General features: G+C 42.5%; 1 long non-coding RNA gene across 1 annotated transcript in view; it reads left to right on the top strand.

Annotated features, from left to right (window-relative positions):
* The first annotated feature begins 1,446 nt into the window (after positions 1–1,446).
* The window catches only part of LOC117086669, a 65,748-nt gene continuing 42,142 nt past the window's right edge, over positions 1,447–25,052 (top strand). Inside the window, exon 1 of the long non-coding RNA XR_004438521.1 lies at positions 1,447–1,535. This is a non-coding gene — a long non-coding RNA (uncharacterized LOC117086669). The remainder of the gene's footprint in view (positions 1,536–25,052) is intronic.

The following is a 25,052-nucleotide window of genomic DNA, read 5'->3' on the forward strand; positions in this document are numbered from 1 at the left end:
GGAGGGCCTGCAGGAGCGCAGGATTCCTAAGCCTCTCCAGAAGCACTGGGGATTCATTGTACTCCCAGGCTCGCTCTTGTCCCAGGAGAACAACAGCCTGATTCCCAGATTCCAGACCCTATTCCCTGAGATGAGAACATTCCTGAAGCCCCTGGACTGTGCGTGGCTTTCATTTGACAATCTCGAACACAGACCTTTGACTTTATGCTCTCTGATCCCCTTCTGCCACAGCTCCTGCTGCTTGCCCACCTCCCCCAGACAAGACCATTCCCTTCTTTTGAGTCACTCTTACATCTGACATTACCTCGACTCTCCTACCCAGCACACTGTATTGCAATGACCTGCTTATTTCTCTGTTTCTTAGTCCTTCCAGGGAGCACCTTCAGGGCAGAATCTGTCTCCAGCACCAAAGGAGCTGGCGCTGAGAAGGAGCCGGCACTGAGAAGGTCCTCCATCATTGTCGGTTACAGGGGATCTGGCCACCTGGGATCCAGCTCTGTGGTGCAAACGGGAAGAAGGGAGGTAGAGCCAGGTTTCCCATCCCCAAACCTCCCAACCCCACCTCCCACCTCCCACCCTCAGTTGGAGCCTAAGGTGACAAGGGGCTGCTGCTCATACCTTGCTATGTTCTAACTAACCAGAGCCTGTCTCCCCAGGTGCATGTGTGGGAGGGAGAACAGCCCGAGTAAGGAGGCCCTCGGAGCGTTCCTGACCAGCCGGGGATCCTGGCGGGACGGACCCTCCACAGGAGCGTTTTTCTGGGGTGTGTTCTGTGGAACGCTGGACCTGTGATGTGCTCTGGGAATGAAAGGTTCAGAGCTTGGCTTTTGGGAAATGCCGCTTCCTACAAACCTCTCTGTCCCTGTTGCAGCTTCACAGTACACTCTGGTGTGTGAGGACTCTGAGCGACCCTGCGGCACGAAATGTGAATTGTAAAACAGTAAAAACAAAACATTAACAGCGGGGGACATTCCTCTGCTGACCCCAAAGTTCAGCAGGCGCGGGAGAGGGAGGGGCGGGCTCTCCTGTCTGCACAGGGCTTGGGGAGTCATCTCCGCCTCGGGGCTCGCAGACGGGGCTTCTCGTGCCAACGCTGCACCTCGGGGCGTCTTCTCCCACCCGTCTGCGCTCAGGTATCCCTTCCCTCTCCTCTGGATTTTGTTTAGGCCTATTTGCAATTTCTTAAAAAAAAAAAAAAATCTAATAAATAGTTGGAACCTGAAAGAGAGCTGGCCAATGAAACGCCGCGTTGGGGCATTACCGCATCGCTGAGGCCGCCCATTGGCTGGCGTGCCCTGAGGCGATGACTGCGTTTCCCCGGCACCGCCCCGCGCAGGTGCCCACGCCTCCCAGGCTTTGGGGGAGTACCCGGGAAGCGCGGGGGGTGGGGGGGTCGCGTGCCCTTGGCCGGAGGCCTGGTCGCCCGCCGGCCCTGCCATCCTCGGCTTGGCCGTTGCTGCCCACGCGCCTGTAGCTGAGCGAGCCTGCCTCCAGGGCAGCCTCACTGCCTGGATCCTGGGCAGGAGACCTCCCAGGTAATAACCGTGATCACGGTGTTGATGCTCACGCTGGGGCAAGAGTGCTCATGTGTTCTTGTACTTGGGCGGAGTAGCCCTTCTTTCCAAGTCAGCCCCGGTCCCCTTGCACTCTGCAGCCTTCTCTGTCGGACCCTGCCCGCATTAATCTCCTGCATTTTAACTTCTAAAATGTTCATTGTCAGCGCCCTTCATGTGGTATTTGTAGCAGATACCGTCTCCTGGTGCAGCGCCATGTCCATTCTACCATGATATAAAACCTCTTGATTTTTAGCTGGGTGCATGGCTTCTGGAATCAAGACTATGTTCCCAATTCCCTTGCAACTAGATGTGACTAAGTTCAGGCCAATGGGATGGTCATGCTGTACTTCCAGGAACTGTCCCTAAAATAAGGGAATGTGTCTTTTTAGGTCCCTTCCTCTCTCCAGCTGTCTGGAATGGAGCCACCATGTATAGGACTCAAGCAGCCAGCTCTGACCCAGAGGTAACACATTATGAATTGTGGAGCCGCAGGATGGAGTAGCCTGGGTCTGATGGTTCTGTTAGTCAAGGCTAGCCAAAGAAGCAGGACCAACAGGAAATACATATGTTTACGTATGTATGTGTTATGTATATGCTATGTATACACACACACACACAGAGGGTGTGTGTGTGTTAAGAAAGTGGCTCATGTGATTGTGGGACTGGCGAGTTCAAAATCTGCAGACCCAGAAAAGAGCTGATGTTGCAGCTCAAGTCTGAAGGCAATTTGGGGGCAGAATTCCCACTTCTTCAGGGAACCTCAGTCTTTTCTCGTAAAGCCTTTTACTGATTGAATGAGAACCACCCACAGTATGAAGGGTCATCTGCTTTACTCAGAGTTTACTGATATAAAATGTTAATCACATACAAAAAAGTCTTCACAGCAACATGTAGATTAGTGATTGAGCAAAATCTGGTTGCCATGGCTGTTATGGACTAAGTTTTGTCTTCCCCAAATTCACAAGTTGAAGTCTGAACCCCTAATAACTGAGAATATGACTGCATTTGGAGATAGGGTTGTAAAAGAGGAATTAAGTGGGCCGGGTGTGGTGGCTCACGCCTGTAATCCCAGCACTTTGGAAGGCTGAAGTGGGCAGATCACGAGGTCAAGAGATCGAGACCATCCTGGCCAACATGGTGAAACTCTGTCTCTACTAAAAGATACAAAAAATTAGCCAGGCGTGGTGGTGCGCGCCTGAAATCCCAGCTACTTGGAGGCTGAGGCAGGAGAATCGCTTGAACTGCGGAGGTAAAGGTTGCAGTGAGCTGAGATCGCTCCACTGTACTCCAGCCTGGCAACAGAGTGAGACTCCGTTTCAAAACAAAACAAAGCAAAAAAACAAAAAACAAAAAACAAAAGAATTAAGTTAAAACGAGGCTTTTGAGGTGGGCCCAAATCCAAGCTGACTTGTGTCCCTATAAGAAAAGAAGATTAGTACACACAGAGGGGCACTGGGATGCATGTGCACAAAAGGACGACCATGTGATGGAAGGGGAAGCAAGAAGGTAGCAAGCCCAGAAGAGAGGCCTTTGGAAACACCAACCCTGCCAGCACCTTGATCTTGGATTTCCAGCCTCCAGGACTGTGAGAAAATAAATTTCTGTTGTTTAAGCCACCAACAGTCTGTGATATTTTCTGTGGTAGCCATAGCAAATGAACACACATGACCTGACCTTGCCAAGTTGACATGTAAAATGAACCATCACAATGGTGCTTATTTAACAAGACTGCATGTACTTCGGAGGCAGGCACAATGCATTCATCTCTGAAAATTATGTGTTTTTCATAAAATGCTAAAGATTTTCAGCTTTAAAACCATCAATGCTAGTGGGTAATTGAAGGTGGTAAGCAGGGAGTGCCAAGGTCAAATTTAGATTTTAGAAAAATCTCTGAAACCAGTGATGGGTAGAGGAGAGTGAGATTGCTATCAGAGAGGCCGGTTAAGGGTTGATGAATAAAGACAGGTAGAAGATAGGCACAAAGGGACGGTGACGGTGGGAAGACGAGAACTGAACAGCACATTGGCAGGAGGAATAAGGAAGAGGGAAAACCTAGGGAGAATCCCAAGTGTCTAGTCTGAGAGGCTTGGGGGATGTTGATGTCACCAACCAAAGTAGAGAATGCAGGCGATTTCCCCTTTTGTGGTGGTGAGCCTGGTGCAGCATCAAACAATTCATTTGCTTTTAGGCATGTTGAGTTTTATCTGCCTTTGGGACATCTGCATAGTGATTCCAGCAGGCAGTTTGATATGCTAGCATGGAGCTCAAGTCTGGTTGGAATCCAGATTTCTAAGCCTGTTTCCATTCAGCAATTACATTTCCGAGAGCAGTGAACCTTCCCACCACACTTGCGGGTCTCAGTCCCAGATCTTCCAAACATGCATGACTATTTGCTTTTGTTTTCCCTTTTGGTCATTGCTATCCAATAAGATCAATTTCAGAAAGGATGGAAGCACCATTGAGGACCCCGTGCTGCACGATAAAGACCCAATTGTAATTCATAACAAACGTGAATCATATTCTACTGTTCTGGCGGTCTAATTTTTTTTTTTTTTAATTTAGAATCTTAGAATCTCTCCTCCAAAGACCTGAAACTAGCTTGAATGTTAGAAGGAGCTGTCTCTGGGCTGTATGGAGAAGTGTGGCTGCTATTTGAGAGCAGATTCTTGTGGAAAAAACATTTTTCCCCCAAGGAATTTTCTTGCATGTGTCTAAACCCATCCTGGCTCAGGGCCCTCCCAGTCTCCTGCACTGAGCAAGCAGATAGGGAGAGAGCAAAGAGGGGTGGTCTGGAGTTTTAGGATCTGCATTTGAATCTCTCCTCTCGATTTGCGACCCTGGGCAAGTCTCCGCCAATCTCTCGTTCCTGAGCACCTGGTCTATGCCAGGTCCCAGAGCTTTCTGGGTTCTATCTGGGCCTCAGCATCCACATTGGACAAAAAGCATAAATATTTCTGCCATGCACGGTTATTATGACAAATGCAATGAAATAGTCAAGGTGGAAGGGCCTCTCACAGTGCCTACCTCAGAGTGGAAAGTCAATAAATACTAGGTCATTCTGTGCCTGAAAATCTCACCTCTAATTATTCTCTTTCCCTTCCCAATTATACAAAACAGCAGCAGCAGTAACAGCAATCGCAAAATGCACTCCAAGGTACTTTGAACCATTTCTTGCTGGGGTAATGTTTGCATCCTTGGTTAGTTAAAAACTTTGTGTTCCTCCCATGTCAGAAGCCCCTGGATCTTGTGTGAAGCTGTATATTCCTTGATTAGTTTGTTTCTGTCCTTCTGTGGCTTGTTCCAAAGGGCTTTGCTGCTGCCTTCATCTGGGGAAATTCGCACACTAATGCAGTGGTATCTCATCCCAATCTATTAGGTGTGACAGCTACTGGCGAGAAATAGATTTGTGTTTAACTCTTTGTTGCCCAACAAGGACCTCTGTCACCCAAGGGAAAACAGCCATCTGTCTATGAAGCTGTGATCTCCCCTACAAGCAAGAGAGTTCAATTGCCGGGAGGTCTTTGCTTTTTCTGGCTTCCAGAGAATGCAGAAATCTCAGGGAGCCACTATTGAGCTCCTTTCCCATAGGATGTTGGGCCAGGCAACAAAACAAACCTCCTGAGACACTTCTACCTGGGAATGCCCTCCTGAGGCTGGTGGCAGCCCTCTGATGAAGACACTATAGTATTTATTTTTTGCAAATGTTGGTGATCATCTAGTATACATCTCTGCTGAGCGAACCTTTGTGAACTGAAGGCCAAACGTTTTCACCCTGTGTTGGTAGAACCATGTAGGCTGGTTCCAGGCTGTTTTCTGTGCAACCCTCAACATGACAATAATAATGATGATGATGCTAATGATGATTGTAAAATCTGCAGTGGTTTCCATTTATTGCCCTATTTGGCTTGTAAGACTTGGCAGATCACAATGACACACACACACACACACACTCTCTCTCTCTCTCTTTCTCTCGCTCTCTCTCTTTACTGTGTGCCAGGGACTGGACAAAGCACTTTGCATGCATTATAACACTTTTCTTAACAATCCTGTAGCAGGTAGTAGTAGCATCCCCACTTTATTTTTATTTATTTATTTATTTTTTATTTTTTTTTTTGAGACGGAGTCTTGCTTTGCCGCCCAGGCTGGAGTGCAGTGGCCGGCTCTCAGCTCACTGCAAGCTCCGCCTCCTGGGTTCACGCCATTCTCCTGTCTCAGCCTCCGGAGTAGCTGAGACTACAGGTGCCCGCCTCCTCGCCCGGCTAGTTTTTTGTATTTTTTAGTAGAGACGGGGTTTCACCGTATTAGCCAGGATGGTCTCGATCTCCTGACCTCGTGATCCGCCCGTCTCAGCCTCCCAAAGTGCTGGGATTACAGGCTTGAGCCACCGCGCCCGGCCAGCATCCCCGCTTTATAACTAAGGAAGCTAGAGTTCAAAAAGGTGAAGAACTTGACTTGAAGTTCAAGGTCATATATAGCCCAAAGTGGCAGAATCAGACCTGTACCCAAGTCCATCTGCACAAAGCTGGCCCTTCTACCCTGTACAACTTGGTGTCTTTCCAGTGCGCTGTGACTCTCGGTGGTGGAACCAGCCTTGTCAATTGCTGCCTGCCATATCCAGTCTGACCTGGCTGCCTGGGCATTCTCCCACCCCATGGGCAGCAGTGGCTCTGGCTGCCAGGGCTCCAGGGTGTGGGCAGCGGATGGGAGGGAGGGGAGGCCAGCTGTGCAGTTCTGCCGAGCTGGGACAGAGCTGGCAGGCAGGGTGCCTATTGATTGACTGAAATTGGATTTGTTGACACAAACTGCCAGCATTTCACAGTGATGAAAGGATAGCCCACCAGCCTCATAACAAGCAGAGATTTCCCTGAGGGCCACCAAAGCTGCTGGTGTGGCTCTTTTGTGAGGAGAAGAAAGCAATTAGGAGGACGGGTGAGGTTATTAGGTCTTATTGCTTCCCTCAGCTCCTGCACACAGCGAGTGCTGCGCGGCGTGGGATTTCAGGCTCCCTGTCCTACGTGCTGCGGATTCTGTTTGCGCCTCTTCCACTGCGTAAAGCCAGTTAGGGGACAAACAGCTCGTGTACGCGGACTCCAAGCATATGGAGAATGCACACATAGATTTAGGGCACCAGAAGAAACCAGCAGGTGGAACCAGCTTTAGCAGACTTTAAAAATAACAAGATCATTGGAGTATAAATACAAATCCATGAATGCACGAGGCACACCCATCTCTCTCTCCCTTGCTTTCTCCATCCCTTTTTATGTTTTGTCACATTAAAAATATTTAGACTGGTTTGGTTTAAAAGATTTATTCAGGTAAGTTGGTCAACTACACATGTCTACAGATGGGCAGGGGAGGAAGAGGAGAGGAGGGTATGTCTGTCAGGACAGCACTGGTTTAGCAAGTGTTTATCGAAATCTGGAATATGCACAGCAGTAGGGGTGGGTGTATGAGGGAGAGAGGTAAGAAAATATCAGGAATAATGTCACCTTATATTGTATAAGTGGGTTTTTGTGGCAAAATATACATAACCTAAAATTGACCATTTAACCATTTTAAGTGCACAGTTCAAGAACATTAAGTACTTTCACATTATGTATGGCACAGCCATCACCACCATCCACACCATCCATCTTTAGAACATTTTCATCTTCCCCACTGAAACTCTGCCCTCATTACACAATAACTCTCCATTCCCCCCTGTTCCCAGCTCCCGGCAACCAACATTCTACTTTCTGTCTCTATGAATTTCACTAGTTTAGGTGCCTCCTGTAAGTGAAATCACGGAGTAGTTGTCCTTTTGTTACTGGCTTATTTCACTGGGCATGATGTTCTCAAGGGCCATCCTTGTGGTAGTATGTGTTGGAATTTCCTTCCCTTTAAAGGCATAATAATATTACGACCTACAGCTAGGCCACATTTTGTTTATTCATCATCCATTGATGAACATTTGGGTTGCTTCCATCTTTTGGCTATTGTGGCTACTGCTACTATGAATACGAGTGTACAAGGATCTGCCTGAGATCCTGCTTTCAGTTTCGGAAGGTGTATTTCCAGAAGTGAGATTGCTGGACCATACAGTAATTCTATGTTTAGTTTTTCTGAGGAATTGCTGTAACTTTTTTTCTACAGTGGCTTCATCATTTTACTGTTTTACATACCCACCAGCAATGTGAAAGTGTTCCAATTTCTCCATGTCCTTGTCCACACTTGTTATTTTCTGGGCTTTCTTTCTGGTTCTCTCTCTCTCTTTTTTTCCATTACAGTCATTCTAATGAGTGTGAAGAGGTATCTCACTGTAGTTTTCATCTGCATTTCCCTAATGATTATGATGTTGAGCATCTTTTCATGTGCTTATTGGCCATTTGTATATCATCTTTGGAGAGATGTCTATTCAAGTTCTTTGCCCATTTTTAATTGAGTTGTTTGTTTTTTATTGTTATGTTGCTTTATTTTTATTTTTATAATGGTTAGGATTACAGTTGTGGATTTACCCCATTTTGGGGAGAAAATGAAGGTCATAGAAGTTCAGGAACTTGCCCAATGTCTCCCAGTTGGGTGGAACTGAAGTGCAGCCTTTTGGTTTCTTATCCTGCCTTTCTCCTTTGCTCATGCCGTCTACTCCAAGATGGCGAGATGTGATTCACACCTTCCCAGACTTCACATTTCACTTAGGAACAATACAGGAGAACGTAAAAGATGTGTCAAATGAAGGTCACAGAGGATGAATTTTTATGGACATTCAGAAAAAGGAGCCTGATGTCTGGGTCATTTGGGAAGATTCTGTGACAAAGGGGAACCAGACGTGAACATTTAAAAAATAGTGTGAGAGCAGCTAACATCAAACTCAGTGGGAAAAAACCCAAAGCTTTCCCCCTAAGATCTGACACAAGGCAAGGATGTCTATGCTCACCACTTCTATTCAACAAGAGTGCTAGAAGTCATAGCCAGAACAATGAGACAAGAAAAAGAAAGACATTCAAGTTGGAAAGGAAGAAGTAAAATTATCCCTATTTGAGAATGATATGGTTACATACATAGAAACCCCTAAAGACTCAACCAAAAACTGTTAGAGCTTAATAAATACAGTCAGTAAAGTTGCAGGATACAAAATCAATATATGCAAATCAGGTGCATTTCTATACACAAACATTTAGCTATCTGACAAGGAAATCAAGAAAATAATCCCACTAGCAATAGCAACAAAAAGAAGAGAATACTTAAAAATAAATTTAACCAAAGAGATGAAACACTTGTACACTGAAAATTATAACAATGATGAAGGAAGTTAAAGAAGATACAGATAAGTGGAAAGATATCCACGTTGACTGAAATAATAAATATTGTTAAAATGTCTAAACTACCCAAACTGATTTACAGATGCAAAGCAATCCTACCAAAGTCCCAATGTTGTCCTTTACAGAAATAGAAAAATCTACCCTAAAATTCATATGCGGCCAGGTACAGTGGCTCTCACCTCTAATTCCTGCACTTTGGGAGGGCAAGGTGGGTGGATCACTTGAGGTCAGGAGTTCAAGACCAGCCTGGCAAACATGCTAAAACCCCACCTCTACTAAAAATAGAAAAGTTAGCCAGGCATGGTGGCAGGTGCCTGTAATTCCAACTACTCGGGAGGCTGAGGCAGGAGAATCGCTTGACCCTGGGAGGCAGAGGTTGCTGTGAGCTGAGATTGCACCACTGCACTCCAGCCGGGGGGACAGAGCAAGACTCTGTCTCAAAAAAAAAAAAAAGAAAGAAAGAAAAGAAAAGAAAAAAAAGTATGGAACTACAAAAGACCCAGAGTAGCCAAAGCAATCTTGAGCAAGAAGAACAAAGCTGGAGGCTTTACCCGCTCTGATTTCAAAATATATTACAAAGTTATACTAACCAAAATAACATGTACTGGCATAAAGACAGACACATAGAACAATGGAAAAAACCAGAAAGCCCAGAAATAACTCACATGTGTGGTCAATAAATCTACAAATCTTCAACAAAAGTGCCAAAAATACACAATGGGGAAAAGACAGTCTCTTCAATAAGTGCTGTTGAGAAAACTGGCTACCCTCATGTAAGAAAATGAAACTATATGTTTATCTTACACCATACACAAAGATCAACTCAGAGAGACTGAAACATAGCCCTGAAGCTCTAAAACTCCCAGAAGATAACATAGGGGGAAAGAGCTTCATGACATTGGTCTTGGCAATGATGGTTTGAACATGAAACCAAAAGCACAAAGGAACAAGTGAGGCTACATCAAACTAAAAAGTTTCTGCACAGCAAACGAAACAATCAACAACAACGAAAAGCAACCTACAGAATGGGAGAAAATATTTGCAAGCCATACATCCGATAAGGGGTTAATATCCACAATATACGAGCAACTCGCACAACTCAACAGAAAAAGCAAAACTTGATTAAAAAGTAGACAGAGGAATTGACTAGACATTTTTTCCCGAGAAGACATACAAATGACTAACAGGTATATGAAAAGATGTTCAACATCACTAATCATCAGGGAAGTGATAATCAAAGTCACTGTGAGACGTCACTTCACACCTGTTAGGATGGTTATTATCAGAATGACAAGAGATAACAAATGTTGGTGAGGATGTCAAGCAAAGAAAAACCTTGTCCAAGATCGATGGGAATGTAAATTGGTACAGGCATCATGGAAAACAATACGGAAGTTTCTCAAAAAAGGAAAAATAGAACTACCATGTGATCAGCAATCCCATTGTCAGGTCTATATCCAAAGGAAATGAAATCATTATCTTAAACAGGTATCTGTTCATTGCAGCAACATTCACAATAGCCAAGATACAGAAATAACCTAAATGTCATTTGACAGATGAATAGATAAAATGTTGTATATACATATGCAATGAAATATTATTCAGCCTTTAAAAAGAAGGAAATTCTGTTATTTGTGACAACATAAACCTGAAATCCAAAAATGTCAAACTCAAAAACAGAGAGTAGAATAGTGGTTACTGGAGGCTGAGGGGGAGGGATATGGGAAGATGTTGGTCAAAGGGTATGGGCAAGGTCATTATGTAAGATAAATAAGGTCTGGAGAACTACATGCAGCAATGTGACTACCAGTTAACAGTATTGTATACTTGAAATTTGCTAAGAAGGTAGCTCTTAGGTGTTCTCACCGCATCAAAAAATGATAACAATGTGAGGTGATGAATGTATCAATTTGCTTGATTGTGGTGAACAGTTTCCAATGTATACATATATTGAATCATTGAGTTAACCTCAAATATACACAATTTTTAATTGTCAACTATACCCCAATAATGTTAGGGAAAAACAGAATAGTGTGACATGCAGAATAATGGCCCCCAAATGTCCACATCTGATTCCTAGACCTCTGAAAATCTTACATTACTTGGCAAGGAGGAATTAGGTTGCAGATGGGTTTAACGTTGCTGATCAGCTGACTTTGAGATAGGGAGATAATCCTGGATTTTCTGGGGGCCCAATGACATCACAAGGGTCCTCACAAGGGGAAGAAGAGGCAGGCAGGAGGGTCAGAGAAGACAAGGCAACAAACTCACAGAGGCAGGCTGACATGATGGGAGAAGGATTCTGCAGGCCATTGCTGACTTGGAGGATGGACGAAGGGGATGACCAAAGATAAACAAAGCTGGACACTGATTAAAGTGATCGGGACAGAGTTAAATCAGTAAAAACAATTGCTGACTTAACAGGGAGAGGAGTCTGTGGTGAACTGCACTCAACTTTGTACAGAAGTGAACTAGCGTGTTGAAGGGAGAATGCGGGAGTGGGAGGGGAGAAGTTGCAAAAAGCCAAAAAACAGATTCTTTCCCAGAGCCCCTATAAAGGAACATGGCCCTGCTGGCACTCGGAGTTTAGCTCAGCAAGACTCTGACTGGACTTCTGACCTCCAGAATCCTAAGAGAAAAAAATATGTTGTTTTAAGCCACGGAGTTTGTGACAATTTGTTGCAGTGGCAATAGGAAACTAATACAAATAGCCAGAACTTACATAAGCAGAAAATCCAGACCTTGGGTGTGAAGAGAGGACCATGGGGAGGAGATAAATCTCACTACAACAAAGTGTGATTTGGGAAGAAAGAATCCCTGACACACATGGAGCTTTCCCTGCTCTGGCTGGGTTTAAGCACTCAGGCATGCATTTTCAAGAATGCTCTGAGGTTGGTACTATTATTATCCCCATTTGCCAGGGGAGCAGACTGAGGCACAGAGAGGTTAAATGAGTTGTCTAAAATCACCGTGGTGGTGGTACCTGGTGAGGTAGTAAGAGACAATAGAGAGGGTGTGACTGCAGTGCTAAGGTGGTGGACCCCTGAGAGCTGCTATGGCCCCTTCCCCAGCCTAAAATGGTATGAGAAGGGTGGTGGGCCCTGCTTCTCAGGCAATGGCTCATTCAGCCTGGCAGGCTGCCTCTCGGAGCCTGGGGTCTGTCTCTGTGAGAAGCAGAGGGCAGCCCTGGGGAACACATCCCCCATGTCCTTGCCATGTTGATAGTAAACCAAAGTGAGTAGCTACCGTTCTTCCCAAACCCTGAACCTGGGCTGGCCTTCTGTCTGGCTGAGCTCACTACCAGCTGGGAGGTGAAGCCCTGGCTTTCAGACCCCAATCTTGACCACGACCTTTCACTGCCTCTCTGCAGCCAGGTGGGGGGAGTAGAGGAGGCCACTGTGATGAAGGGCCTCCAGTGCCAGGACCAATGGCAGATGTTAGGAACAGTGGACTGACCTGCTTTCCAATGCTTGCTGAAGACTCATCTGGCAGCAAGAGATAGGAAGAATCAATGGAGGGGTTTACATGAATGGTCACAGCAACGTTATTCATAATAGCCACAAGGCAGGAGAAACTCGAATGTCCATCAATGGGTGATGGGTGTATCCACACAATGGGGTATTATCAGCCCTCAAAAGGAGTGAGGCACTGACACATTCTACATCCCAGATGAACCTTGATAACATTATGCTATGTAACAGAAGCCAGTCACTAAAGACTACATGTTGTATGATTTCATTCATATGAAATATCCAGAACAGGCAAATCCATAGAAACGAAGAGTGCATTCATGGTTGCCAGGGCCTGGGGGAGAGGATAGGGAAGTGACTAAAAGGTTTCTTTTTGAGGTGATATGAAAATTGACTGTGAAGATGGTTGCACATACCTGTAAATATAGTAAAGTCCATTGAATTATATACTTTAACGGAGTGAATTGTATGGTATGTAAATTATATCTCAAAGAAGCTTTCAAAAAGGTTAGTTGGTGAGAAGCTCCAAGCCAGCAGAGTGCTCTGTGCCACCCCAAGATGTGACATCCAGGGATGCAAAGACTGGAACTGTCAGCCAAGGCTAAGAGCTAGGCTACAAGCTGGCACCAGGTTGTCCCAGAAACAGTGGACAGATGTGCAAGGTGGGGTCCCTCAAAGAGCCTCAGAGTCAAGGTGGGCACAGATTCAAACCAGGCAGGTCTCTGACCCTAGGTTTTCTCATTCAAAAAGTGAGCGGTCAGAGGTCAGCATTCTTCAACCTCAGTACAAGCTCTCAGGGACTCTGCTCTAGACCTCAGGATGAAGGTGAGGAGTGGAGATCAGTGGGAGGGTAGGACAGGGGTGAGGAAAGAGGACTGAAGTCACACACTTTCGTGCTATGGGAAGAGATGGGAAGAGGTAGGTGTCCATTGGCTGGGGCCACCAGACAAGCCTTATTCTGAGGCCTCTCACCAGTGCAAAGAGGCTCAAGACAGAAACTGGTGGTGTGGGAAGAGCATCTCAAGCTGGAAAGGAGCAGTTCTTTGCCACACCTGTAGATGCTTGACAGGTAGGAGGCTTCTGCCACTGTGGGATCAGGAGGAAGGGGTGGGGGACAATCAAAACAAGGGGTGCATTTTATTCATTGCATTCCTGCACACATGCAGTAAGAAAATATTTTTTAAGGGTTAGGCAAAGTTCAGGGCACCTTGAAGAGACAGGTGAACAAAGAGAACAAAGTGCACACCCTCGGCCAGGCTCGATGGCTCAAGCCTGTAATCCCAGCACTTTGGGAGGCTGAGACGGGTGGATCACGAGGTCAGGAGATCGAGACCATCCTGGCTAACCCAGTGAAACCCCGTCTCTACTAAAAAATACAAAAAACTAGCCGGGCGAGGTGGCAGGCGCCTGTAATCCCAGCTACTCGGGAGGCTGAGGCAGGAGAATGGCGTAAACCTGGGAGGCGGAGCTTGCAGTGAGCTGAGATCAGGCCACTGCACTCCAGCCCGGGCAACAGAGCAAGACTCCGTCTCAAAAAAAAAAAAAAAAAAGTGCACACCCTCAAAGAGCTTCTGTTTTAGAGCTGTGCTGTCCAAGATGGCAGCCACTAGCACGTGTAGCTACCAAGCCCTTGAAATGTGGCCAGTCTGAATGAGAGGTAAACAAAGTGCAAAACACACGTCTGATTTCAAAATTTAGACTAAAAAATGTAAAGTATCTCATTAATGATTTTCCATATCGATTACATGTTAAAATAATAGTATTCTGGATATCATGGTGATATGGTTTGGCTCTCTGTCCTCACCTAAATCTCATCTAGAATTGTAATCCCCACATGTTGAGGGAGGGAACTGATGGGAGGTGATTGGATCATGGGGGCAGTTTCCCCCATGCTGTTCTCGTGTTAATGAGGGAGTTCTCATGAAATCTGATGGTTTAAAAGCAGCATTTTCCCCTGCACTCTATTGCCTGCCACCACGTAAGAGGTGCCTTGCTTCCCCTTCCCCTTCCGCCATGATTGTAAGTTTCCTGAGGCCTCCCCAGCCATGCAGAACTGTGAATCAATTAAATCTTTTTTCTTCATAAGTTACCCAGTCCCGGTAGTATCTTTATAGCGGTGTGAAAATGGACCGATACACATGATTAAGAGAAATACATTCTTAAAATTAATTTCACCTGTTTCTTTTGGCCCTTTTAAATGTGGCTACCATAAAATGTAAAATTACAGATGTGGCTTAAATTATATTTCTGTTGAATAGCATTGTTCTAGTAGGAGAAGCAGACAATAAATAAATAATCAAATAAACAGACATAACAATATCAGTAATGTTTGATAGAATGGTCATTCTAGGGAGATGGTGTCTGTGGAGAGGCTTGGGAGGAGCAGCAGGCAGTGTGGCTGGGGATGGTGAACATGATAGGCAGCTGGAGGGGGTGTAGGTAGAACTGGTCTTTGAGCAGCCTTGAAGACTGTTGTGCTTATGAATTTACAGGCCTTGGCAATGGTGACTGACCAGACACAGGAAAAAAGTGACAGGGCAGGGACAGAGGTCAACATGAGGTTCTGAGCCAGTGTGACTGGTGAGCTGCCGGTTTGCCTAGATTGGGATGGAGATAGGACCTGTGATGAATTCTGAATTCTTGTCTCATCCTAATAAGTCTGAGTTGGCTCCAGGAAATTCAAATGGAGATGTACAGTTTCCACTGGAGATAGAGCTAAGCAGCAAGGCTGGGGATGAAAACACACATTTTAAAGTCATCTTAGAGGAGACCCTTGAGCCCACATACACAGATGCATTACTGAGGTAATAAGGGAAGGAAATGACAGTTGGTCAGATGTGGTTTGAGTCCTGGCTCTGCCACTTCCCACCTTCCTGTACTTCCTCATCTGTGTAATGAATTAAAAACAGTCATGAATCATTTTGATATTATTTTTAATCCCTCTTCTTAAACGTGGGCTGGCCCTATGACTACCCCAACCACCAGAGCACGGAGGAAGTGATGCTGCCCTGGTTCCATGCCTAGACCTAAAAGGAGTGGTAGCATCTGCCTCACTCTTCTGGAGCCCTGAGCTACTAAGAATTTCTACCCTGAGTCTGCCATGTTGTGAGGAAGCCCATAGGTGAAGAGGCTGGGTGGAGAAAGAGAGTTACTTAAACAGCCAAGACATTCCAGAAGAGGCTCCAGACACCATGGGAGAGAGAGAAGCTATTCTTCCTCTATCCTGTCCATATTCCTGGCCCACAAAACGATGAGGTATAAGAATAATCAATTGTTGCCTTAAGGTGCTAAGTTTTGTAGTAGTTTGTTATTCAGCAATAGATAAATGGAATAGTATGTAAAATGGGATAATAATTTATATCTTATTTGATTGCTAGAAGAAGGATGTAAAATGCTAAGTACAGTTTCTGGCACTGGATAGGTACTAAATCAATATTCTTTTTCTTTCTCTTTGAAAGGCTTATGCTATAAAGTCAAAATTTGTGAGGTTCAACCTTGTGAAATGACATCAAATAAGCTGAAGTCCGATTTCACGTCTATTTTTTTAAACATATGGAAATAACAACTGACCATAGGCTATCTTCTCTATGCTAGATTGCCTATTCTCCCCTCGCTTACATTGGTCTCAAGGCAGTTTCTCCTGGTCACTCTTTCCAGAATCTGATCTAATTTAAAATTCCCCATTTGAGTGAGTTGCCCTAGAAGGGCCGCCATAGGTGTGGTCAGTGCAGCGCTGGTCAGGAGAAGTGTGTCTGCTCCCTTTGTTGGGACATACCACCCCACAGACCATGCTGGCAGATCAGACCAATACTGTAGGCATCTAGGATTCTGCTTCTATTATTCAATGTGTTTACTATCACTTCCAGTTTCATGATATCACAGACTCGATCAATTATACTGTTACTCTTCTTATCCAAATCATTTATCAAAATGTCGGACAAGTCTGCAGTGAGGGTAGAGCCAATAGAGATCTCACTATCTGTTGACATTTGTTCATTAATAGGCCCCGTTGGGTATGTTTGTTCAACCAGCTATGTGTGAATCACCCAGCACTTCTGTCATCCAGCCCACATTTTTTCCCATCTGTTTATGGGAATATTCAGTTTCACTCTTTAGCGTATACGATCTGCTTTTGTTCCATTGCAATGGCTGGTGTTGTTTGTCTAACTGTGATAGGTGCCACTGCAGGCAGGAGTCACATCCTGTTTTTCTCAGATGACCTCTATGTTGAACATGGAGGAAGTGCTCAGTGGGCTCTTGAATGAGCTCTTTGAGCCGTATCATTCCATCCAGATGCCTGCTTTCTTACTTGTGCCTGTTCTGACCCTGCATCTTAGCATACATTGAAGGAAACTCACATCTAAAGAAGGAAATTCTACAATATGTGACAACACGAATGACTATTGAGGACATAGCGCATTTCTGTTTATAATTATTTTATACGTAGGATATGTGAAAAAATACTCCATTTGATTTAAATTCCTGTTTTAAGAGAATCAACTACATTTAACCTAGGATGAATCCTTAACAGTTGGATTATGGAAAGTTACACAAATCAGGAAGAGCAGCTGAGAAAGGTTTGCCTTAGGCTCCTCTAGGATAGAGCTGCACTATAAAGATATAAGCTAAGATGAGGCTCCAAAAAGTGAGGCTGCTTACTAACGATGATCTGGAGCTCACTGAAGACAAGTAGACGCTGCATGGGGGAATGCAAGGAACAGTCATTTGCGAGGGTGTGGAGGAACTGGAACCCTTCTGCACTGTCAGTGGGCATGTAAAATGGTGTAGCTGCTGTGGAAAATGGTATCCTCAAACAAAAAATACATAGAATTAACTTATGATTTCAGCAATCCCGCTTCTGGGTATATACCTCCCAAAATTGAGATCAGGATCTCAGAAAGATATCTGCATCCGATGTTCATTGAAATACCAGTCACAATAGCCAAGGCATGGAAACCACCTACGTGTTCATTGATAGATGAATGGATAAAGAAAATGTGGTTTATATGTACAATGGAATATTATCCAGTTTTTAAAAAGAAGGACATTCTAAAATATGTCACAACATGAATGGGTTTTGAGGACATGATGTTAGTGAAATAAGCCAGTCACAGAAGGACAAATACTGCCTGATTCCACTGACATGAGGTACCTAAAACAGTCACACTAACAGAAGCTGAGAATACAGTTCCTAGGAGCTGGGAGGAGAAGGAAATAGGGAATTAGAAATAAAGTTTTAATTATATAAGATGAATTAGTTATAGAGATATGTTGTTGCATAAGTATAATAAAGTTTTAGTTACGTGAGATGAGTTAAGTATAGAGCTATGTTGTTCCATAGTCAATAATAATGCATTATTTGCACTTAAAAATTTCTTTTTTTTTTTTTTTTTTTATTATACTTTAAGTTCTAGGGTACATGTGCATGACGTTTATATCATGTATAACTCCCCAATGCAATCCCTCCCTCCTCCCCCCTCCCCATGATAGGCCCCAGTGTGTGATGTTCCCCTTCCCGAGTCCAAGTGATCTCATTGTTCAGTTCCCACCTATGAGTGAGAACATGCGGTGTTTGGTTTTCTCTTCTTGTGATAGTTTGCTAAGAATGATGGTTTCCAGCTGCATCCATGTCCCTACAAAGGATGCAAACTCATCCTTTTTTATGGCTGCATAGTATTCCATGGTGTATATGTGCCACATTTTCTTAATCCAGTCTGTCACAGATGGACATTTGGGTTGATTCCAAGTCTTTGCTATTGTGAATAGTGCCGCAATAAACATACGTGTGCATGTGTCTTTGTAGTAGAGTAATTTATAATCCTTTGGGTATATACCCAGTAGTGGAATGGCTGGGTCATATGGTACATCTAGTTCTAGATCCTTGATGAATCGCCATACTGTTTTCCATAATGGTTGAACTAGTTTACAATCCCACCAACAGTGTAAAAGTGTTCCTATTTCTCCACATCCTCTCCAACACCTGTTGTTTCCTGACTTCTTAATGATTGCCATTCTAACTGGTGTGAGATGGTATCTCATTGTAGTTTTGATTTGCATTTCTCTGATGGTGAGTGATGATGAGCATTTTTTCATGTGTCTGTTGGCTGTATGGATGTCTTCTTTTGAGAAATGTCTGTTCATATCCTTTCCCCACTTTTTGATGGGGTTGTTTGTTTTTTTCTTGTATATTTGTTTGAGTTCTTTGTAAATTCTGGATATTAGCCCTTTGTCAGATGAGTAGGTTGCAAAAATTTTTTCCCATTCTGTAGGTTGCCTGTTCACTCTGATGGTAGTTTCTTTAGCTGTGCAAAAGCTCTTTAGTTTAATTAGATCCCATGTGTCAATTTTTGCTTTTGCTGCCGTTGCTTTTGGTGTTTTAGACATGAAGTCCTTGCCCATGCCTATGTCCTGAATGGTACTACCTAGATTTTCTTCTAGGGTTTTTATGGTATTAGGTCTAACATTTAAGTCTCTAATCCATCTTGAATTAATTTTCGTATAAGGGGTAAGGAAGGATCCAGTTTCAGCTTTCTACTTATGGCTAGCCAATTTTCCCAGCACCATTTATTAAATAGGGAATCCTTTCCCCATTTCTTGTTTCTCTCAGGTTTGTCAAAGATCAGATGGCTGTAGATGTGTGGTATTATTTCTGAGGACTCTGTTCTGTTCCATTGGTCTATATCTCTGTTGTGGTACCAGTACCATGCTGTTTTGGTTACTGTAGCCTTGTAGTATAGTTTGAAGTCAGGTAGCGTGACGCCTCCAGCTTTGTCCTTTTGACTTAGGATTGTCTTGGCAATGCGGGCTCTTTTTTGGTTCCATATGAACTTTAAAGCAGTTTTTTCCAATTCTGTGAAGAAAGTCATTGGTAGCTTGATGGGGATGGCATTGAATCTGTAAATCACCTTGGGCAGTATGGCCATTTTCACAATATTGATTCTTCCTATCCATGAGCATGGTATGTTCTTCCATTTGTTTGTGTCCTCTTTGATTTCACTGAGCAGTGGTTTGTAGTTCTCCTTGAAGAGGTCCTTTACATCCCTTGTAAGCTGGATTCCTAGGTATTTTATTCTCTTTGAAGCAACTGTGAATGGAAGTTCATTCCTGATTTGGCTCTCTGCTTGTCTGTTACTGGTGTATAAGAATGCTTGTGATTTTTGCACATTAATTTTGTATCCTGAGACTTTGCTGAAGTTGCTTATCAGCTTAAGGAGATTTTGGGCTGAGACGATGGGGTTTTCTAAATATACAATCATGTCATCTGCAAACAGGGACAATTTGACTTCTTCTTTTCCTAACTGGATACCCTTGATTTCTTTCTCTTGCCTGATTGCCCTAGCCAGAACTTCCAAGACTATGTTGAATAGGAGTGGTGAGAGAGGGCATCCCTGTCTTGTGCCAGTTTTCAAAGGGAATTTTTCCAGTTTTTGCCCATTCAGTATGATATTAGCTGTGGGTTTGTCATAAATAGCTCTTATTATTTTGAGGTACGTTCCATCAATACCAATTTATTGAGCGTTTTTAGCATAAAGGGCTGTTGAATTTTGTCAAAAGCCTTTTCTGCATCTATTGAGATAATTATGTGGTTCTTGTCTTTGGTTCTGTTTATATGCTGGATTACGTTTATTGATTTGCGAATGTTGAACCAGCCTTGCATCCCAGGGATGAAGCCCACTTGATCATGGTGGATAAGCTTTTTGATGTGCTGCTGAATCCGGTTTGCCAGTATTTTATTGAGGATTTTTGCATCGATGTTCATCAGGGATATTGGTCTAAAATTCTCTTTTTTTGTTGTGTCTCTGCCAGGCTTTGGTATCAGGATGATGTTGGCCTCATAAAAAGAGTTAGGGAGGATTCCCTCTTTTTCTATTGATTGAAATAGTTTCAGAAGGAATGGTACCAGCTCCTCCTTGTACCTCTGGTAGAATTCAGCTGTGAATCCATCTGGTCCTGGACTTTTTTTGGTGGGTAGGCTATTAATTGTTGCCTCAATTTCAGAGCCTGCTATTGGTCTATTCAGGGATTCAACTTCTTCCTGGTTTAGTCTTGGGAGAGTGTAAGTGTCCAGGAAATTATCCATTTCTTCTAGATTTTCTAGTCGATTTGCGTAGAGGCATTTATAGTATTCTCTGATGGTTGTTTGTATTTCTGTGGGGTCGGTGGTGATATCCCCTTTATCATTTTTTATTGCGTCTATTTGATTCTTCTCTCTTTTCTTCTTTATTAGTCTAGCTAGCGGTCTGTCAATTTTGTTTATCTTTTCAAAAAACGAACTCCTGGATTCATTGATTTTTTGGAGGGTTTTTTGTGTCTCTATCTCCTTCAGTTCTGCTCTGATCTTAGTTATTTCTTGCCTTCTGCTAGCTTTTGAATGTGTTTGCTCTTGCCTCTCTAGTTCTTTTAATTGTGATGTTAGAGTGTCAATTTTAGATCTCTCCTGCTTTCTCTTGTGGGCATTTAGTGCTATAAATTTCCCTCTACACACTGCTTTAAATGTGTCCCAGAGATTCTGGTATGTTGTATCTTTGTTCTCATTGGTTTCAAAGAACATCTTTATTCTGCTTTCATTTCGTTATGTACCCAGTAGTCATTCAGGAGCAGGTTGTTCAGTTTCCATGTAGTTGAGCGGTTTTGATTGAGTTTCTTAGTCTTAGTTTTTTTTTTTTTTTGAGACGGAGTCTCGCTCTGTCACCCAGGCTGGAGTGCAGTGGCCGGATCTCAGCTCACTGCAAGCTCCGCCTCCCGGGTTTACGCCATTCTCCTGCCTCAGCCTCACGAGTAGCTGGGACTGCAGGCGCCCGCCACCGTGCCCAGCTAGTTTTTTGTATTTTTTAGTAGAGACGGGGTTTCACCATGTTAGCCAGGATGGTCTCGATCTCCTGACCTCGTGATCCGCCCGTCTCAGCCTCCCAAAGTGCTGGGATTACAGGCTTGAGCCACCGCGCCCGGCCTAAAAATTTCTTAAGTGGGTAGATCTCATGTTAAACGTTCTTACCACACAAAAACACAAAGGGACACAAGGAAGCTTTTGGAGGTGATGGATATGTCTATTACCTTGACTATATGGTGATGATTTATAGGGAATATACATGTGTTCAAACTCATCAAATTGTTTACATCAAACGTGTATAGTTTATTATATAATAATTATATCTCAATAAAACTTCTATTATTTATTTTGAGGCAGAATCTCATTCTGTCACCCAGGCTGGAGTGCAGTGTTGTGATCTTGGCTCACTGCAACCTCCACTTCCCAGGTTCAAGCAATCTTCCCACCTAAGTCTCCTGAGTAGCTAGGATTATAGGCACACACCACCTGGAATATATAAACTTAAGAAGGGAAAAATTCAAATTAATTTTTTTGAATTTTTAGCAGAGATGGAGTATCACCATGTTGGCCAGGCTGGTCTCGAACTCCTGACCTCAAGTGATCCTCCTGCCTTGGTCTCTCAAAGTGCTGGGATTACAGGCATGAGCCACCACTGCACCTTTGCCAAAAAACTGTTTTTTAAAAAAGAAAGAAACAATCAGCCCAGATAAACTTGGTGAGTTCATAGGAACTTAGTGTGTAGAAAACTTTTGTTAACATGCTGTTTAGCCACTGAGAGCAGAGATCGTCAAAACAGATTTACCAAGGCCAAATTAAGAAGAGATCATTTTAGTGGTCTTTGTTTTTAAATTTTCTTCTGTTTTTATTTTGATTGTTTATGCCCAATAAGAGAATTTTAAGACTTTTGTCCAATCAAATCATATTTACAGAGATGGTTATTAAATCATGGTCAAGACCCTGGAACAGATTATCTACATTCAAATCAGCCACTTCAGTCATTAGCTGGGGTGATTATTTAAGATCTTGCTGCCTCAGTTTCATCATCCGGAAACTCTTCAAAGAGTTTATTGGAATGATTAAATCAGATAAGAGATGTAAAGGACTTAGAACAGTGCCTGGCATATAGGCATTGCTATTTAAGTGACAAGTGTTATTATTTATTTGGATACTCAGATAATATTTTCTCAGGACTCTATTCAAATCCTAGCATTGTTAATTCTTAAATTGAAATTGCTGCTATGCAACTTTAAGAAATGCACTTAGAGACCATAAACTGGTAAAGAGATGATTAGGAAGAAAAGACATTTGGAATTCTTTTAGGACATGCCCCAAACCTTCAAAGAGCAAAGTCAGTCACTGTCACTGAAAGGCACAAAAAGAGTAACACTTTCTGATTTGTGGGTATGCATTATTTATGCCAGTAATTCTCAAAGTTTAAAACATCACCTGGGGTGCAGCTTAAAAACACAGACAGTTTCTGTTGAACTTCCTCTTCCTGTCAACTTCAGAAATTAAGATTCAGTAGTTTTAGAAGTTCAGAAGCCAGAATTCTTAATGAGCACTGCAGATAATTTTTCGTCTTCCTTCTTCCTTGCTCTCTCATGCCTCCCTTTGTCTCTACTTTTCATTCATTCATTCACCCATCCATCTGCAGTGCCTATCACTTGAATTCCCTTCCTAAGTTTATATAATCCAGAAATTGAAAAAGATTAGATATTTGTTCATACTGAAACCTGGCAGCAAAAACATAGATGTGCGACTTCAACATAGAAGTGTGACTGAAACCTAGATGTGTGACTTAAGCCCGTCAGAGACCTGAATCTAGAGTAAGGGTGAGAGGACACAGAGGCAGCTCAGGGTTCACAGCTATGGTGGCAACTGACTAATTCCTGGGATGTGGCCTTCACAAGTTTCCATCAGTCTGGTTTTCGACCCCGGCTCTCCAGACTTAGCTTACCCCCAGATGCGTGAGTTACTTCACAGCCATCTGAGAAACTTTTTTTTTTCCCTTAGGTTAACCAGTGTGGTTCCTGTTGTTTGCAACCAAGAATCCTGAGTAGTTCATCTGTAGCCCACACATAAGCTGAAGTATTGCCTTATGACAGATTCTGAATATTCCAATTATTTTGCAAATAATTCCTCAATTTGACCATTAACTAAAACTGGTGATATCACTGTAGTAATACTATCTAGATTCCATCTGAGGTCTTTCTAGACATTACAATATTATTAAATATGAGACATAGCTTGCTTCCTATATAATATCCTCAAACTAATTCTTAATCTTTGTATTTAAAACTTAAAGTCTATGCCACCCCAGTTGTATTTTTGGTCACTCTAGAATAAATATTCTTCAGCAATGTACCGTTAGTGGAATGAATAGATAAATACCACGCTGGGTTTAAAAGCATTTCCTGAAAGAGACTCTACAGAGTTGGAAAATATGTCACAGATGAAAGTATAAATAAGAAACCAAACACTTATGTACCCACCTCCCAACCTAATAAATAGTGCACCATCAATACCTTTGAAGATACCTGAAGCTCTTTCCCAACGAAGTTCCTCTATATCCCCACAAAAATTCACCACTATCCTAAATTTTGTTTTAATCAATTTGTGCTTTTTATTGTAGTTTTATCACATACATATGTATGTCCAAATAACAAATTGTCTAGTTTTGCTTTTTTTGCACACCATATATCATCTTTATTTCTTTGCTTCTTTCATTCCATGTTTTATATCTGAGATTAATACATTCTAGAGCATGTAGCTGTGGTTCATTCATTTTCTTAATTGTGTAGTATTTCATTGAATGAATTTGCTCTCTCTATATTTCCAAACCACTTTATTAAGATATTGTTGAAATGTTAAAAAGTTGTACATATTTAATGTATATAACTGGATTTTGAGGGTAAGTATGCACCCGTGAAACCGTCACTACCATCAAGGTCGTAGACACATCCATCACCTCCCAGTTTTCTCTCACCCCCTTTATCATCATCATTATTAGTATTATTTATGCTGTAATATATTTATCCTTTTTATTTTTGGTGGACATTTGATACTGACGGACATTGTTTTCAAGTTTTGCTATTACAATGCTGATATAAGGATTTCTGTATGTATATTTTTGTGTACATGAAAAAGTACTTTTCTGTGATATATTCCTGAGAATAGAATTCCTAAATGATAGGAAATGCATATGTTTAACCTTATTAGATAATGCTATTTTTGTAACGTGATTAAAACTACTTATTCTTCCACCAGGAGTCACTGAGAGAATTTAAATATTTGCCTAAAAGTCCTTTAATATTTTGTTATATTTATTGCTAGGTATTTTATGGTTTGGTTGCTTTTATAAGTAGTAATTTTTAATTTTTTAACAATTAATAACTGGTATGTAGATATGCAGTTGACTTTTGTATATCAAATTTATATCTAGAAACCTTACGAATCTCAGATGTATTTGGATTTTTTCCGGGAAAGACAATCATATTATCTGGAAATAATGTCAGTTTTGTTTTTAAATTTGTAGTTCTTTTACTTTTTTTTCTTTTTCTTGTCTTATTGCACAATGTAGGAACCTTCAGTAGAATGTTCACTATAAATGGCACTGGCAAACATTTTTGCTTTATTTGACTTTAAAGGAGTTGCTTTTAATATTTGACTAATATGACATATGCTATACTTAAATCTTTAAAAACAGTCTAAGAAAAAATTTCTATTTCTAATTTGCTAAGAATATTTTTTAAAAACACAAACAATTGTTGCTAATTAATTTCTAACTTACACCTGCTTTAAAGAGTTCAAAAGGTTTTCTGTATTCTTGCCCTTCTCTTTTTTCCTTGAAGCCTGGAATATTGTTTTCATAATTAGCTGTTAAAACATTCACACTCAT

Source organism: Trachypithecus francoisi, unplaced genomic scaffold (genome assembly GCF_009764315.1).
Source record: "Trachypithecus francoisi isolate TF-2019V2 unplaced genomic scaffold, Tfra_2.0 Lachesis_group10, whole genome shotgun sequence".
NCBI lineage: Eukaryota > Metazoa > Chordata > Mammalia > Primates > Cercopithecidae > Trachypithecus > Trachypithecus francoisi.